The sequence below is a fragment of the Gallus gallus genome, chromosome 4 (genome assembly GCF_016699485.2).
Source record: "Gallus gallus isolate bGalGal1 chromosome 4, bGalGal1.mat.broiler.GRCg7b, whole genome shotgun sequence".
Classification (NCBI taxonomy): Eukaryota; Metazoa; Chordata; class Aves; order Galliformes; family Phasianidae; genus Gallus; species Gallus gallus.
In genome coordinates, this window is record NC_052535.1 from 81,977,346 (window position 1) to 81,994,363 (window position 17,018).

The window sequence follows — 17,018 nt, forward strand, 5'->3', positions numbered from 1 at the left end:
GTAAATAGTGTGCAAAAATTCTTGGATGTGAGAGAAAACTTGAACAGCTTCAGATGCTCATTAGCTGCCGGACAAGACAGCGTCTGGGCTTTTCAACATAAATTCCAGTTTCAATCCTGATTTTGTGTAACCTACATTACCTCTCTTAGGTCTTGTTCAAATGATTCTTTGTATCACTAAGTTGAACCAACAAATTAATACCATCCTTTAACAACCTGAATAGTGAACAGAATACAACCAGTGGTTTTTTTTTCTTTTTTCCATGCTTATAACAATTTACTGTATAGGTAAAATGCAGAATTTTGTTTTTCTTGATGCCATGGACAATTCCCAATTAACAGTGATGACTCACGTCCTTTGTTAAAAAGTATTACTTACAATTAGCAAGTTGAATCAAATTAGAAACTCTCACTGAGCATTACTGACACAGATACTTTCAGCCATCTTTGTTTGCAATATCTAAAATCAGAGATAGCGTGTTAGCAGAATGTCTACTAAATAGCATTATCTTTTAGCAGAAAGAAATAAGCCTAAAACTTGCAGAGGAGAAAGATAAATAGCACACAACTACAGATAATTTGCAATTTCCCCAAACTGGGCACCAACTAGAACAACACTAATAGTACAAATGAATCAAACCCTCATTTTGTACTGATGCTGAAATGACTTCACGTTTTAGTAAACATAAACAGTAGGCACTGGAAGGAAGAAAAGGATCGTGACAGGTAGGCAACAAGAAACAACTTGAAAAAGGTTCCCATTCATTCTCAGTTGTAGTTCAATCTAGTCAAAAGTCAACGTGTCCCCAGTGTACAACCTCTTCAGCACATGCCCAGCCTGGATGATCTCCTGCTATTTGAGCTAATTGCTATGTAGATAGAAGCCATGTCCCTCACCCCCACCCCCATATAGATGAAAAACCCTAAGAGGAATTGATATGGGGCTAAGCGAAGGCTGGCTCTTTGAGGCAGAGGCAGTGGAACATCTTGGGATTTCCTATTCAGTGTGTGCATTCCCATTGCAAAGCAGTGAAATTCTCAGGGCTGTGAAACTGTGCCACTTATGTGATCTTTCAGACAGTTTTGGGGAGGGGGATAATTCTGTGCGACAGTTCTGTTACTGTGGTTTGGTAAAAGATGGTTTCCTGCAAGGCTGGGCCTTCAACACACGTTTCATAAGAGAAAGAAAAAAAAATGCAAAAGGCCTGACAAGCAAGCTAGACACAAGCTTAGACTCTCCAGGAAACCACAAAGTAACCTTTCTGAAGATGGTAGAGTGTGCTATTTCTACACACCTCTATCGTCTTTTAAGATGAGTGGTGGAGGAAGGGCTAGAGAGGAGAGCTCTCTCATGAAGGAAGCAACAAGTGGGAAATGCCAAGCCCTGCTGAAGCCAACAGGAATTTAATCAGCAGCTTCATGGAACTGGGGCTGCAGCCAAAGACACAAATCCTTCAAGACAGGAACAAAGACAGACGCCCAACGTCAGCCTGGGAGCATCGCATGGAAATGCCCCAGGATAGAAGAGCAACCTATGCGTGAACAGTGGGCTGGAATTACCAAGCTGGCCAGAATTACTGCAAGATTAAGCCACCACAACCAGACTGTGGTTGAGGTATGCTGATATCTTAAGCAAGTCTTCTGCAGAGCAGGGAGGACGAAAGGGTGGAAATTGTGAGCGGGATTCTCTTTGAGCATTGCTAGCCTTCACCACAAGGGTTTGAAAACCTCATGGTCAAGAGCAGAGGTTAGCCTCAACACTGCCTGTGTTAATGTGCTCTATATTTGCTCCAGCTCAAACAGCTGTAATTGAGAAACACGTCGTTTGTGGAACATAAGTGTGAAGCAGTATGGTTCATCTGCTTCATTTGCTTTTGACACTTAAAACTGGGCAACATTTCAAAAAGAGATCAGCTAGGAGAGAGAAAGCATTTGTATCAGATTAATGGCTCTCAAATGACAGTGAACTCATCTTACCCTCTGCCTCACCTCGTGTTTCACATTCATTCTCTAGCAGTGAGGAAAAACAGAAAGCTGCATTCATTAGGCTGAACTCCAGCTTTATATTACACACTTGCAGTGCTGGACACCACACAAACTTCCAATTATGATTGCTCTACTAAGAGCTAGAGCAGAATCAAACACTAAAAATGAAGAAATATCAGTTAGTCGAAACTGGACCTTCATCTGACAAAGGCAAAATACCATTTTGCAGAAATTATGAGAATGCTTTCACCCCTTGCTATTGTAAGATTAGGCGAAAAAGCTCTGCCATTTTCTATAGCCTGTGACAATCTGACATAAAGAAAACAAAATGGAATATTTAAGCATAATCGTATCATAGAACTGTAGAATGGCCTGTGTTGAAAAGGACCACAATGACCATCTAGTTTCAACCCCCCTGCTATGTGCAGGGTCACCAAGTACCAGCATAACATTACACATCTGTCTTATTCCTCAGTGCCCCCCTTGCCCTCCAACACTTCTCAGTGCCTTAAAGACATGCTACATGGGTGTAAGCTACATGGGTGTAAGCTACATGGGTGTAAGCTACATGGGTGTAAGCTACATGGGTGTAAGCTACATGGGTGTAAGCTACATGGGTGTAAGCTACATGGGTGTAAGCTACATGGGTGTAAGCTACATGGGTGTAAGCTACATGGGTGTAAGCTACATGGGTGTAAGCGTCTATGATCCCAGCCCTGTGCATTTCATTTCCACCTTGCACATTCCTTAGATATATTCTGAACATTACAGTCTTTCAATCAAGTGACAGATCCTCTTCAGCAGTAGTTCCAAATATATTCATGTTTTGCATTCAAGTCACATAACATTTATATACATATATATGTATAAATATATATATATATATATAACAAATATATATATATATTTGACAGCTACTACCTCAGCAAAGAAAATTTGCTTTTAAAAAGTCTTTTGTTCCAAGTGGAACAGTAAAGCCATAAAGCCATGGGGGGGGTGGGGGGAAGAAAACTCCTAGGAACAGTAATCAGTTTGTACTTTTAACACACACTGCTAGCTTGATTCATGAGCAACTTCACTTACTACAAAATTGTTTAGTCCAAGTCTAAGTGAGTCTCAGGCTTAAACATGAAGAGGAGCCAGCAGACAAGGTAAGATGTCCCATACTCAGTGACTAACTTTCAGCAAGTCATTTAACTTTGCAGTTTATCTCCAGTTGACCTTATGAATGTCATGCATGCCCTTGGCATGAATGTTTATGTGAAAAGTGCTAAGTAAGTGTAAAATAATCTTATCAGAGCACTGTTTTTTTTTATACTTGTTTAAGTAGCATAAACTACAGTGAAAGCTTAGAGTTACAAGTATAAACACACTCAGAATTAAGAAGTTACTCTCTCCAGCAAAGCATCAAATCACTTCCTTTGCTTACATGCTATGGCTGCGTGTTTACATCATCACCAGGAGACCCTTGCCTCACTCAAAGCATAGCATGGACAAAAGCATAGCTGGGGACAAAATTGCTGTGGGAAAAGACATGGCTACACCAGGCATTCTCTAACTGGAGGCATGAGGTATGATTCAGAGAAATGACAGTAAAAATCCTTAATCCTTTGCCAATACTTTGATCTCTCCCCCCTCCTGCTGCCTCTGGTAGAACACTGCTTATAGTTTCCATCAGTCTCTGGTCTATTTTACTGCAGTGTTTTAGCCAGAACCAAGCATTGCAAGGCATGTTCTTCTGGCTATAGGCAGGGACAGTGAAGGAGAACACAAACCCAAGCAATTTGATCACAGCAGCTCACTCTGACAACAGCTGTTGCATAATGCAGGGAACACAGCAGAGACATAGGTGTGACAGCAGACAAGTGCTGTGCCATAACAAGCACATACGTTAAAGAACATGGACCCATCTCTGGAGCTTTTATAAAGAAATTCCATCGACAGTGGGTAGGAGTTTAAGGAGTGGAAGAGGAAGGGATAAACCACAACGGTCAGCTGGTTTCTCTTTTGAAAGATTCTCTCATACCATGCACAGCAGACGTCCCTCAAAGAGAAAGGACAAGGAGAAGCTACTGAGATACTACAGCAAGTGAGCACATAGTAACTTCCACAGCTATGGAGAAGTGCTCAGGGGAAGTGTACACTGAGCTCCTAATAATTGTTCTAGGATAGTTCCTCTTCAGATAGTCAGGGCACGGTTTAGGAGCCATCACAACCTTACTGGAATTCACCTGAAGAACCCTGGACTTCTTATAATTATCAATAGTTGATGCACATATCTGAGTAGAGATGAGGATGTGGGAGCCAGGAACTGCAGTCTTCCAGCTTCTGAGAAGAGGAGGAGGAAGTGACAGGTCAGACGCTATCTGATTCTGCTCCTTTAAAATGGAGAGAGGAAGAAAAATTTCTTTAGCTCTTCCTCACTGGGGATTAATGCTCAAGTCCACTACATGACAGACAGACAATCCATCACACAGAAAAGCACTGAAGATAAGCAAAATCTGCCAGAAGTCTGAATAGGAGTTATTACAGAAACAGAACACACGCGTATATTTATGCAAGAATATTAAGTAGGTGAAAGAATGTGCTTTCCATCTGAGATACAGTGCATTTGCAAACTGTTTTGAAGAGTGACAAAGCCATAAGAGGTAGACCAGCATAAATCTAAAGATGCACAAAGCCACTCCATACCATAAAAGCTGCATATAATATGAAAGAAATAGATGAGAAATGTCTCCATAGTGTCTGAGCACATAGGGGACAGGAAATTGACAGTTTCATTGGAGTCAAAACACAGACAGGGTGCAGAAGGCATTAAAAGACATCTCAGCAGCAAGGAAAATGTTGGTGCAATCATAAAGAGCACATACACACACACAAAAAAAGGCCAAAAGCATAAGATATTCACCTTGCTGGGAAGGTCTGCTCTCAGATTTTGTTGAATATTGAGTTTGTAAACAATGCATGACCCAGAGCCAAAAAAGAATGGATTGGGGACTACTCCAGCAAAATAGGCATCCCAAAAGACAGCAGGAGGCTAGAGAAGATGACCCGTAAAGGTCCCTTCTAATCTGAGTTATTCCAGTTATAAATTTCCCAGGTGGCATCATAAATTCTTCGGCAATCTAATGAAAAACTAAGGTACAATGTAATGGCAGTCTATCACCTTAAACACAGCTGTGACAAAACTGAAAAGCTGCTACACAGAAGGACAGAAGACTTAACATACCAATGCATATTAGAAATGGTCATTTTAAGTTCACCTGTAGCTCCTACCATATATATCACACTGCCAGAAGCTAGAACTATACCTCTAGGCACCAGCATCTCAGGTGAGAACACAATGGAGCCAAACACAAAGTTGCCCTTTTAAAACATCTCTCTAAATTGGAGAGATATGAATTTGAAGGGTGGACCATTTAATGGATGAAAAAATGGTTGGGTGGTAAGGCAGGAGGTTTGTGGTCAGTGGTGCTACATCTAGGTGGAGGCCATGACAAGTGGTGTCCCCCAGTGGTTCCATCTTGGGACCGGTGGTCTTCAGCATCTTTATCAATGACATTGACAGTGGGATTGAGTGTAGCTTCAGCAAGTTTGCAGACAACACCAAGCTGAGTGGTGCAGCTGGTATAATGGAAGGAAAGGATGCCATCCAGAGGGACCGGGACAAGCTCAAGAACTGGGCCTATAAGAATCTCATGAGATTTAACAAAGCCAAAAGAACTGTGTTGCACATGGATGGGGCAATGTCAGGTACACCTACAAACTGGGATAATCCACTGAGAGCAGCCCTGCAGAGAAGGACTTAAGGGATCTGTGGACAAAAATATACACATGAGCCAGCAGTGTGTGCTTGCAGCCCAGAAGACAAATGGTACACTGGGCTGCATTAAAAGAGGGGTGGCCAGCAGGGCAGAGAGGAGATTGTTTTCTTCTATTATGTCCTTGTGAGGCCCAACTGGAGTACTGCATACATGCCAGGGGCCTCCCGCACAAAAGAATCAGAGTTATTAGAGCAGGTTTAGAGGAGGGCCACAAAGTTGATCAGAGAGCTGGAGCACCTCTTCTATGGAGAAAGACTGGAGAAAAGAGAAGGCTCTGGGGAGACCTCATTGTGGCCTTCCGGTACTTGAAGGGAGCTTATAATCAGGGGGGAGATAGACTTTTTAAACTGCCTGATAGTGATAGGAGAAAGGGAGATGGTTTTGAACTAAAAGAGGGGAAATTTAGGTTAGATGTTAAGAGGAAAGAACTTTTTACTCAGAGGATGGTGAGGCACTAGATTGGGCTGTTCAGAGAAGCTGTGGATGCACCATCCCCGGAGGTATTCAAGGTCAGGTGCTCAGCAACCTAATTTAGTACCTAATTAAGTGGTTCACAACCATGCCCACAGCAAAGGGGTTGGTCCCTTCCAACTCAAGCCATTCTATCACTCTGATGTCAGAAAAACTGTTAACATCATTGCTTCCCCCCCATCACTGAGAGTTGGCATCAGAGACCTGGTGGCTAAATTTTATTCCCATAATACTGTAATACTGAAAGGCCCCTAACCCTTAGAGCAAGCACGTACACAGCTTCAACAATGTAGTAAAATAACTAATTCATTTAGGACAAAAAGGGAATAACAATTTTCATGTGGAAGACACTCAATCCCACTCATTGTTTTCGCTAACTTTTCCATTAATACAGAGCCTCCTCCTTCAAAGCTCCTCTTTGGAAGCAACTATTAACATGGAAAAGGTTTCTTAGTACAAGTCATCAGCATCCTGCTGCTGCTTTGTAAAATAGCAGTATTTTGATGCAATGCCAAAGTAACCATTAGCACAAAGGAGTTTAGAAAAAATAAGCATACAAGACCACCTTCCAAAACTACTTACATCATATTAATTTTACATCAAAGTAATAACCAGTTTGAAGGAGCAAACCTGCAAATACAGGAAAATCAGCTCAGCAAAGGGAACAACCCAGACAAAAAACTAGGAAAATGAATAAAAATATGATGAGCATCTCATCAGTTCTCAGGCCCTTTAATTGAACCACCATCAAGATAACTCCATGTATACGTTCCAAATTCAAGTAATAATGCAAAGCTGCTGCAACTACACACTTACTCCCAGTGCTACAGCAGGAGGCAGCTGAGCTGAAACTGTGTGTCTTGAGACAATGGAAGCTTTTAAAGTTGAAGCCTTTTTTCAGACCCTTCTTGACACCGCAACATTCTCAGCTGAGTACATGCACTCATAGAAGCTTGCTTTAATGAACTGAAAGCCTCAACTTCCCATTGGTGTGGCAGCTGGACTTTTTCTGCAATGGAAATGATTGTCTAGGCAGCACTTGCGTAGGGCTGCAGACACCACCGAGCCGTTCAAGTACCTTTTATAATAAAAATGAAACTATGAGGAGAGACCATTCATTCTTTACCTCTGAATCAGGAAGTCCACTCATTCAAGCAACCATCAGCCCGCACTGCAACTGCAACATTCACACCATCCCTTCCACTCCTCCTCCAAACATTAACTCACAAAAAGCTTTTCAGAGGCGTCTTTAAGCCCACCAGGAAAATCAGCGGGGGCTTTTAGTAAACGCTGCTTATAGTAGCCTAAGGTCAACAACTAATTTCAGCCAGGGAAAACCCAATGCCATTTATTTAGTATTTTCTTAACGTAACACAGATTGTGTAGGTCAAAAAAGGGAAAGGCCTGAAACAACCATGATGTACCCAAAGTGGAATGACATTCTGTGTCAACAAAGAACAGCCCACAACAACGCTGACAAACATATCACACTGCATGCCAATTGCTACACTATTCTGACGAGAATCAACACTTACCACAATGCTTACAACATTGTTTTGTCACACAGTGTAACCTCCCGTAAGAACAGAATCTCTCCTTCAAGACTGAGCTAAACCAGGAACTTGACCATCCAGTGCTCATTAGCAGATACAAGTTATTTGAACACAAATTGTCAAAGAAAAGTTGCTGATTTAGAAACAGGAGATCTGGATTCTGTTCTCATCTCATTGTTCTGAACTTCAGTTCCTCAGGAGCTGTGGTGACACCTAGCTCACTAGAAGGAGCATCAATGGCTTGAGATACTTAAAAGGTACTAAACAACCCCAGCAACAGCCCAGAACACATGAAAAACAGTCCTTCCTCTACCACTGCCACAGGGATAGATGAGGAACCATGAAAGGAGAAATAAGTAGGTAAAGATAGTGGAGATTAAAAAAAAAAAAACGTGGGGAGAGAACAAACAAAATGAAGAATTGGCAATGCTGCTTTATTTGCAAATCCTTTAACAGCAGGAGTTAATACATGCCCAGAACTTTCTTTTCCTTTTTTTTTTTAATTAAATATAAACAGAACTTAGTGACATGAAGAAAAGAGTTAAAGCTAGAAAATGAACAATAATTACTAAAATGCCAATTTATTACAACTAATAAGTCATTAAACAGGCTGCAAATGGAAGTTGCAGCCTCCATCCTAAAAAGTTTAAGGCCAAACTGAGTAAACATCTAGATAAACTGATCTGTTCTCAAAGCTAACTCTGCTTTGAACAGTTGCATTACTGCAACTGAGGCTTTCACAAGTCCTTTCTGACCTGAAAAATCCTATCCTGTGTTCCTATTCTGAGATTTTTTCTGGTTTCAGCCTCTGACTGAAGATACCATCCAGTTTTTCAAGGCTTGCAATATGGACATGAACACAGAAAGCACTCGGAGTTAAAATTCCCCCTGTAACCAAGTAACTTTTTTCCCCAACATAATGGAAGCCAGCTTTGTGATCACCTGTTGCCAGGTAATGCAGCAGCTTTGAGAGTGTACCAGAGAGCTGGCAATAGCCATACAGTCTGCACAGAGAAGGTGCTTGAGATCACCTGGTGTGGCCTCACCTCAGTGGGTGCAGGTTTGGACACCACGATAGAAGGACGTAAAACTGTTAGAAAACATCCAAAGGAGGGCTACAAAGATGGGGAAGTGTTCAGAGGGCAAGATGCGTGAAGAATAGCTGAGACCCTCTGTTTTGTTCAGCCCGGAGCAGAGGAGCTGAGGGAAGGCCTCACGGCAGCTGCAGCTCCTCACAGGGAGCGGAGGGGCAGCACTGAGCTCTGCTCTCTGTGACAGCGACAGGGCCCGAGAGAACAGCATGGAGCTGTGTCAGGGGAGGGGCAGCTGGGGGTGAGGGAAAGGGTCTGCACCAAAGGGTGGTGGGCACGGAACGGGCTGCCCAGGGCAGTGGGCATGACCTCAAGCTGCCAGAGCTCCAGGAGTATTTGGACACCACTCTCAGAAATACGGTTTGAATTTTGCATGGTCCTGCGTGGAGCCAGGGGCTGAACTCCATGACCCTTTCAGGTCCTTTCCAAATCAGGATACTCTATGATTCTGTGATTTCATCTATAAGGAATGCCCAGGCTGTAACATGTTACACTTCACTGCCCTACCACTTATTTCACAGGGCTTACTGCACTGTGAAAATTGCAGCCCATGCTCCACGTTTGCAATTGGGCTATCATACAAATGCAGTAGGCACTGACATGGTGACTTGGCATCTTGCAGCATGCATGGCCTAAGTCTATCTCCTTGAACTGTCAAACTAGACTGAATCATACAGAATTGAGTCAAGTTCAAAATCTGAATGGGAAGCCAAAACCTCTGTAAAATGCCCGTTTCCTGATGAGCAGAAGCCAAACCCTCTGCTGGGTGCAGACTTTCCCCAGCCACCCTCCCATGCTGCCTGAAAGCACCAGCAGCAGCCAGCCCCAGCCCTGCTGGCAGTGAGCAGGCACAGGATGCTCAGCACAGCTGCTCTTGCTCCACTCTCCAATCTGTAATCACCCTGCTGTGCCACGAGTCCAGCTGGTAATGCTCTCTTAGAGCACATTATCTGTCTCCATTGATCTGTGCTAAACATTCATTTTCTTAATTAACAGAGAGATTACAATAAGAATTCCAGCCAAACTTATAAAACTATTCTATTTTGTCCTCCGGTTTCTCCCACCTCTCCTGGCTAGAAGCCCTCAGGAGACAGGCAGAGTTTATAGTATTCTTTTGTCTAGTTGGCTGTCCCATATACTTGGGCAGCAACAGCAAACTGCATTGGTCGTGTTTTCGTTGTTTGAACTGACACGTCAGATGTTTTCCTGCCCCCTCCAGAGCACAGCTGCTATGCTTTGCTCAAAGAGCTCATCTACTGTCTTATCTGGCCTTTCAGATACGTGCACTGAGACACCATGCATGGGATAACAGGGACAAAGCAATTGAAGTTATTTAAAATCTGGATGAGGTTTGAAATAGTCCTGATGCTGATCTCTATTCATGAAAAAGCATCTACTGCTGGCAATGGCAGACAGCAGAAGATGACTGTGACCATAAACAGGAAGCTCACTTAGCTGCAGAGCAGATGAACTTCTGTACAGGCCACACAACTCTCACTATGGGCAGAGTATTTCCTTTCCAGGGCAGCTCTTACTACTAGGGACTGCAAGAATTCTACTAAAAAAGGAGCAGAAGTATTTCAGCAACTCATCCTAGGGGAAGAACAGTACAAAACCTCCAGATTCCAAAAGGATTGGATCCACAGAAATTACTCTTGTGGCTCCAACAGCTGATATTCAGACAGACTGTGTTTTAAAGACGAGGCTTCCACAGTGTAACCAAACTTCCTTGGTTACCCAGTGGGCAAATGGGAGATCACTGACATGAGCATCACTACCTCACCAAAAGGTACTTGAACATTTCAGGTTACCCACTGGATCTTATCATTCTGAAAAACTTGCAGCTTTTGCAATCCTGGTAACCCCACTTTGGCTAATGCAAAGCAGTCAGCACACTTCTTATCTTCTGCTCAGATTACAGCAACTCTTCATCTAAACGCATCACACCCTCCTTACAGAAATCCAGTATCCAGTGCCTTGTACTGCTGGATAAAAGGACAGTTATTTCCTTGACTAAACACTCCATAATATCAAAGGTAAGGGAAAACTTCATTTATTTTTTAAAAAAGTAAATAGTGTCAAATTTCATACTGAATTCTCAATAATAAGCTTGAAGAGGCAACTTTTCATCCTACTGGAATAAAGCTATCCCTCCAGACCAGAAGGCCTAAATACACTTGCCAAAGTATTTACATATTCCTTGTCTCCTTCCCTCATGTTAGCACAGCAATAGGCGATTTCAATTCTCTCTACACTTCTCAGAGGGAAATGGCAAGATTTAGTAGCTGCATTAGATGAATCCATTCTGAGCCAATCATCTGAAATTAGCCCACTCTATGCAAATGAGTACATCTGCTATGAAACAAGAATCCTCACTCAATACAAAACTTACTGCTTCTAATGAAAGTTCTTAGTTTCTCTCTATTAGAGAAAGTAAGGTGAGCAACATAAGCCACGTGCTTTCTTGGAAATTCATTTATAGTGGGTACATATCATTGTCACTGTACACAGTAGACAATCACTGCTTGAAATCACATTTATCCCTCAGCTAAACTGCTTCTGAAGTATTCAAGATGTAAGTCATAACTTCTTCATACACAGGATGGTGATATTGTAGCAGTTAAGTCCATGCAGTACTGACACTGCAGACACAACTCACATCATTAATTAGCTTTTAATGCTCCTATCACCTCATTTAACAGTTGCTGCTAAAATTTTGCATGACACCTTTCAGATGAAAATTTCCCCCCATACCTCCCATTCTGTGCTCTAGGGAACAAGCATTCTCCAGAGACATGAGAGCCATTTAATAATGATTAAAACATCTTTCCATGTAGAACAGTGACAGGTAGTTTTCAGATCACTTCACAGCTCTCACTCCCTCAAGGAAATGTGGTGACAGGACAAACTGCAACCAAATCAACCTGATTCCCTGATGTGGTAAGACCAAAGGCAAAATTACTAAAACTAGGAGCAGGAAGGGAAAGGTGCACAGAAAACCAAAGCACTAAGGGTCTGCATCACTGCCTGGTCACAGCTTTGAGTTACACACTTCCTGCTTCATCAAAATCTTTATGAGATGACAGAAGACCAGGAAATCAACAGTTCCTACGTACCTCACTGACTATATCTTCTCCTGCATACAAAATGCCATTACTATGCGTGGAACAAAGGAGCTGAATAAACACCAGATCCTCTCCCCTTTATTTCATCTACGACCATGTAGAGAACAGCTAGGAATTTTACTTCATTTTGACCCTATCAAGCTTACTCACAACAAGGTCTGACTGTGGTAGAGGCTGCTTTATCTGGTTTTAGCCAAGCATCTGTCCACACACAATAAGAAGTGCTATGGCATAACTGCAGCCTTACAGGCATATGTGAGATAAGAGTTTAACCAAAGAAACTAGAAAGTGCAGTACTAATTCCTAAGATCTACAGCCACAAAGCCTCCACAGCACATTATTGCTTACACAACCCAATTTCTTCATAAGTACTTTCAGAGAACCTCAATCACAAGGGCTGTTAAAAGCAAGAAGGAACAACTGTTGATACAGCTTGGGATACGGTGGTTTAAGTTGCACAAAAGAACAGAACATTCAGTACACAGAACACCACAAAGCCAAAAGCTCAAATGCTTTACACTGTGCAAAATCACCTCTTTCTTTTCTCTTAAAAATTTTAAATCCAGACCCTATACAAGCTCTCACAATGTAAGTCAGGCATGTAATCCAGCCATAGCTGCAGGCCTCTGCTGAACTGGGTTTGGTGTTTCAAACTCCCATAGCAAATCGGGCAAAGCCATTTTCCCCTTTGCACACTGCCCTTTCTATGAAAGGAAGAAAGCGTCTCACCTCTTTCCTGCCCCAGTTATTCCAGCTGTACACTGCTCTGGGAAATCAGAGTCAGTCTTGGAGATATTTTAAATACAACCCAGCTATTCATTAGCAATTATAATAATGAACGACCAAATCTCAGTTTGGCAATCTGCTACTGAATGACGGGGTAACGGTAACTGAGAAATACTGTCAGCAGGTTGAAGTAAAGCTATTTCAGAAAGTGGATTAAATCGGTCCTCTAACAGAGCAAAGCAACTTTTCCAAAAAGCTGTAAGCCATAAAAACTTGCACTCAAAACTAAAAACTTCTACATGCTTTACAAATTAAGGTACAATGCAAAAAAAAAAAAAAAAGGAACTACTAAAGGATTTTTTTTTTCCATCGTGAACTCTTTAGTATACATTTTACAAATATTCTTAAATTATCTTTTTTCCCCTTCTTCATTTACTCACAGCTACCTCATTTTGGTTCTCAGAGAAGATAAAATTAAGTTGAGCAGTGCAAATTTGTTGAGCACAGCCATGAAATAATGGGTTTTATAAAGTTTAGGTCTACAAGATAATGTTACCACAAGCAGAAAAATATAAAGAGGAAGTAGGATCTGAAGTCAACATCTCTGTGCAATGTCTAAACTCGACACATTTAAAACAATATCATCTTTAAGACCACAGGCCTGTTGCACCATTTAATCGCACACTGAAACAGAACATCAATTTTCATACACGTAATTGAAACAGGTAACACGCATGCTTTTCTCATTTATGTTGCATTATCTCCTGCAATCTAACACACAGAAGGCATTCCAGACCATACCCAAGAAGCATTAGGCTTTTGCTTTTCTCCTCCTCAGTCATTTCAAAACACTATCACTTCCACAATTTCTCAACCAGCTGCACTGTTTCCTCATTGGGCTACTTTTGTTTGGGTGAATCTGTATTGACAGAAGTTAAATATTATGAAGAGTGTCTGCTGTACTGCCATAAAACTGCTATAAAAAATGAATCTGAGGTATAGATGATAATCTCCCTGTTTAAATACAGAAGTGTTTTTGTTTGTTTAAACAAGAAACTGAGCAATAAGCAGAATCTCACAGCCAAGTCTAGAAATTACCGTCTAAGACTGTATTTGGGCTTCAGCTCCCACAGTCTCATACCTTTACATGCTCATGTATTGCTGGTATGAGAGAAGGGAATTGGCAAGCAGGCCAACCCCTACATCACATTATTTAAAAGATGGACATTGAGAGACAAACATACCTTTATATGGGTAATGACTTCATTCTAAGACTTCTCTTCTGTGTTTAGTCTACTTGCATGCGTCACCATGCACATTTTGGCAAAATCTTGAACTAGGACATCTCTGCCCAGACCTAATCCATTCAAGACGCCCTCAGTTTCTATGCCTAAGATTTTCCAAAGCATGCAGAAATGATGCTCCTATTGCACAAGCATAGATTGATGTAAAAAAAGTATTTGAATGGAGAAAAGAAAAACAAACAACACACCAGCTACCAGTAACAGAAGCAGGAGACTGCAAATTCAGACCAAATAAGATGCCAGCCCTCTCTAGTAACTCAGCTGTGGCACATTTTGATTGCCCAATAGTCAAGAGGCATTAAAAAAGGATTTCAGAAAAGCCATTACTATAATGATCACAACTGTTGGTCTTTGAACTGAAATTAAGAAATATTTTGTAAGAGAGTAACACTTCTGATGTTGCTTGAGAATTATTTCTCATACCACTCAATCAGTACACTAACCTGCTTAATTCTCACTTTCTCACTTTTTCATCTCCCTGTGTAGTGTTACAATCCCAGCTGCAGCTCATCAGAGAATTTCAGTAACATCTGAAACTTCTTGCAATTTTACATGTGCATTATGTTAATTCTTTCACCAGTGCACAACTACCAATAATGCTTTTGTATCAGTTTACAGAGCAGTAAAATACAGTCCTAAGCAGATAAGTGATGTATTCAAAACTACTTCTTGCAGGTTGACAAATTGCTATAAAGTGTTTAACACCTGGCATAGCTCAGATAAGGAGCAACACATTACCTAACAGACTTAAGCCTTTTGCCTTTATTCTGTTCTCACCCACTCTGTATATACTTAGAAACATTAGGCCAGCTTATCACAGGATTACACAGAAACAACAGGTACTCCCAGGTTTCCTTTATTTTTAAAAATGCAGTCAATACTCCATTTTACACAGTGAAGACACCTCTCACTCAAGGAACATAACTCGTGGTATTGAAAGAATAAGCTTTTCTACAGAAAAGCATTCAGATATTTTCCCCACCTGGTGAAATATGTAAAGTATGATCACAGGCTCAAAGGCAGCTGGGAGAATGAATGACTGAAACAGTTTCACTGTAGACCACAAATGGTCTGGGCAAGTAACATACGACCCAGTTACATTATTGAAAAGGTTCATCAGTTCTTGAAATGGACTTTTCAGATACGCCCTCAGAGTCTCAGAAAGGAAGACTACCTTTTAAAGCTTGCAAGATGGATGACAAAGAAAGATGCAAGTAGAAGCTGCACATAAGATGAATGACAGCAAGCTGTGTTTCCATTATGCTTTTCAAACAGAAGAGTCTGTTCACTTGCTAACCAGGAGGCAAAGACTTAATCTGCTGGCTGCTATAGAAAGTAAGAGTAAACTCAATTAAGAAATTGAAAATATGACATTGCATAACAGAGTAGAGGAAGGCAAGAGTACTACTACTCCCACTTCCAAGAAACAGTTCCAGCAATCACATATTTCAGGACTGCAGAGCTGTGGTCTCACTTGCAGTCATGAAAATTCACTCACTAGAGCAAAGAACTTATACCCTGATATAATCAACATATGTCAGCAAATAAGGTGATGAAATGGTATATAAAATTTGTCTTTCCCCATTAGTCTGTTAAAGTTGGTCCAAGAGGAGTTGTTTCTCTTAGAAATTGGCTATTACTCATTTGCTCTTAACTTATCAGTGCCTATAAATACCTGAAAGGATGGCAGAACCAGGCTCTTCTCAGTTGTGCCCAGTGCCAGGACAACAGGCAGAGGGAATAAACTGGAGCACTGAAGGATCTATCTGAACATCAGGAAATGCTTCTTTATTATGCAGGTAGTGGAGAGCTGGCACAAGGACCAAAAGAGTTTGTGGGGTCTCCTTCTGGAAAAGCTTCAAAAGCTGCCTGGGCATGGGGGCTTGGGCACCCTGCTCTGGGTGGCCCTGCTGGAAGCAGGAGTTGGACCAGAGGCCCAAGCTACTCTCAGCCATTCTGTGAATCTGATCCTGTGAAAACAAGACCAAAACAAAAACCATCAGAAAACCTCATCTTAATTGCTCTTAGCAGCACTGTAGAATCCAGTTAATGGTCAAGTAACAAATGGACAAAAAAAGCTGCAAAATGTCCCGAATACAGTGTGTGTGAGATAAGGCTTATGATATCCAAATACATGATTCAAAGTGACTTGATTTCCCCCCACTTTTTTTTTTCCTTGGAAGAAGAGGGCTTTGGCTCATTGGGTATTGCCAGTTAACAAAGAATCATTCTCCATTAAGTTGATGTAGATGAGTGGTTTGCAGCATGCAATCTGCTGGAGCAACAGCAGGCAGCAATACACTTATCTGGTCTGATGAGTTCAGCATCCCCAACTTGCCACTCTCCAGAGCCCTGGATTTAAATACTGTACTTTAGTCCTAAGAAAAAAAGCACCCTTAGACAACATCATGCTGCATACGTGCATAAGACTACCATCCCAAACCATTGCACTAACTTGAGTCAACTGTCCGCTTAAAGGAAACCAAAATTGGAAAGCAAGTCTAGACATCTTTCCCTCAGAAAAATCAGATTTATATAAGCTGTGACATACTATATGTAGAATGCATGCTAGTTCACATAATGTAAGTTGTGGATAATCACATGAGTTAATTGCTATAGTATTTTATTAATTTTACCATGTAATATTATGCACCCCTTTTTCCTCTACAGGTGCTAGATCTGCCTCCTGCTTCCTTTTATAATAAGGACAAGCTGGATATAAGTATTTTTGCAGCAAAAATGTTAGCTTCCTATGCCATCTTTGCCATTAACATATTTGAAACGATCATTTTATGGATATTAGGGCCTGCCAAAGATGTTGGCTTGAATTCTCCGTTCAGCTTTCAGGAAAAGCGGTGAAGAAAACGAAGGCAGGTGTTGACACAAGATTACCACATGCTTATCAGAAGTTAATCTTCTGAGGATTTCTAGAGAAGAAC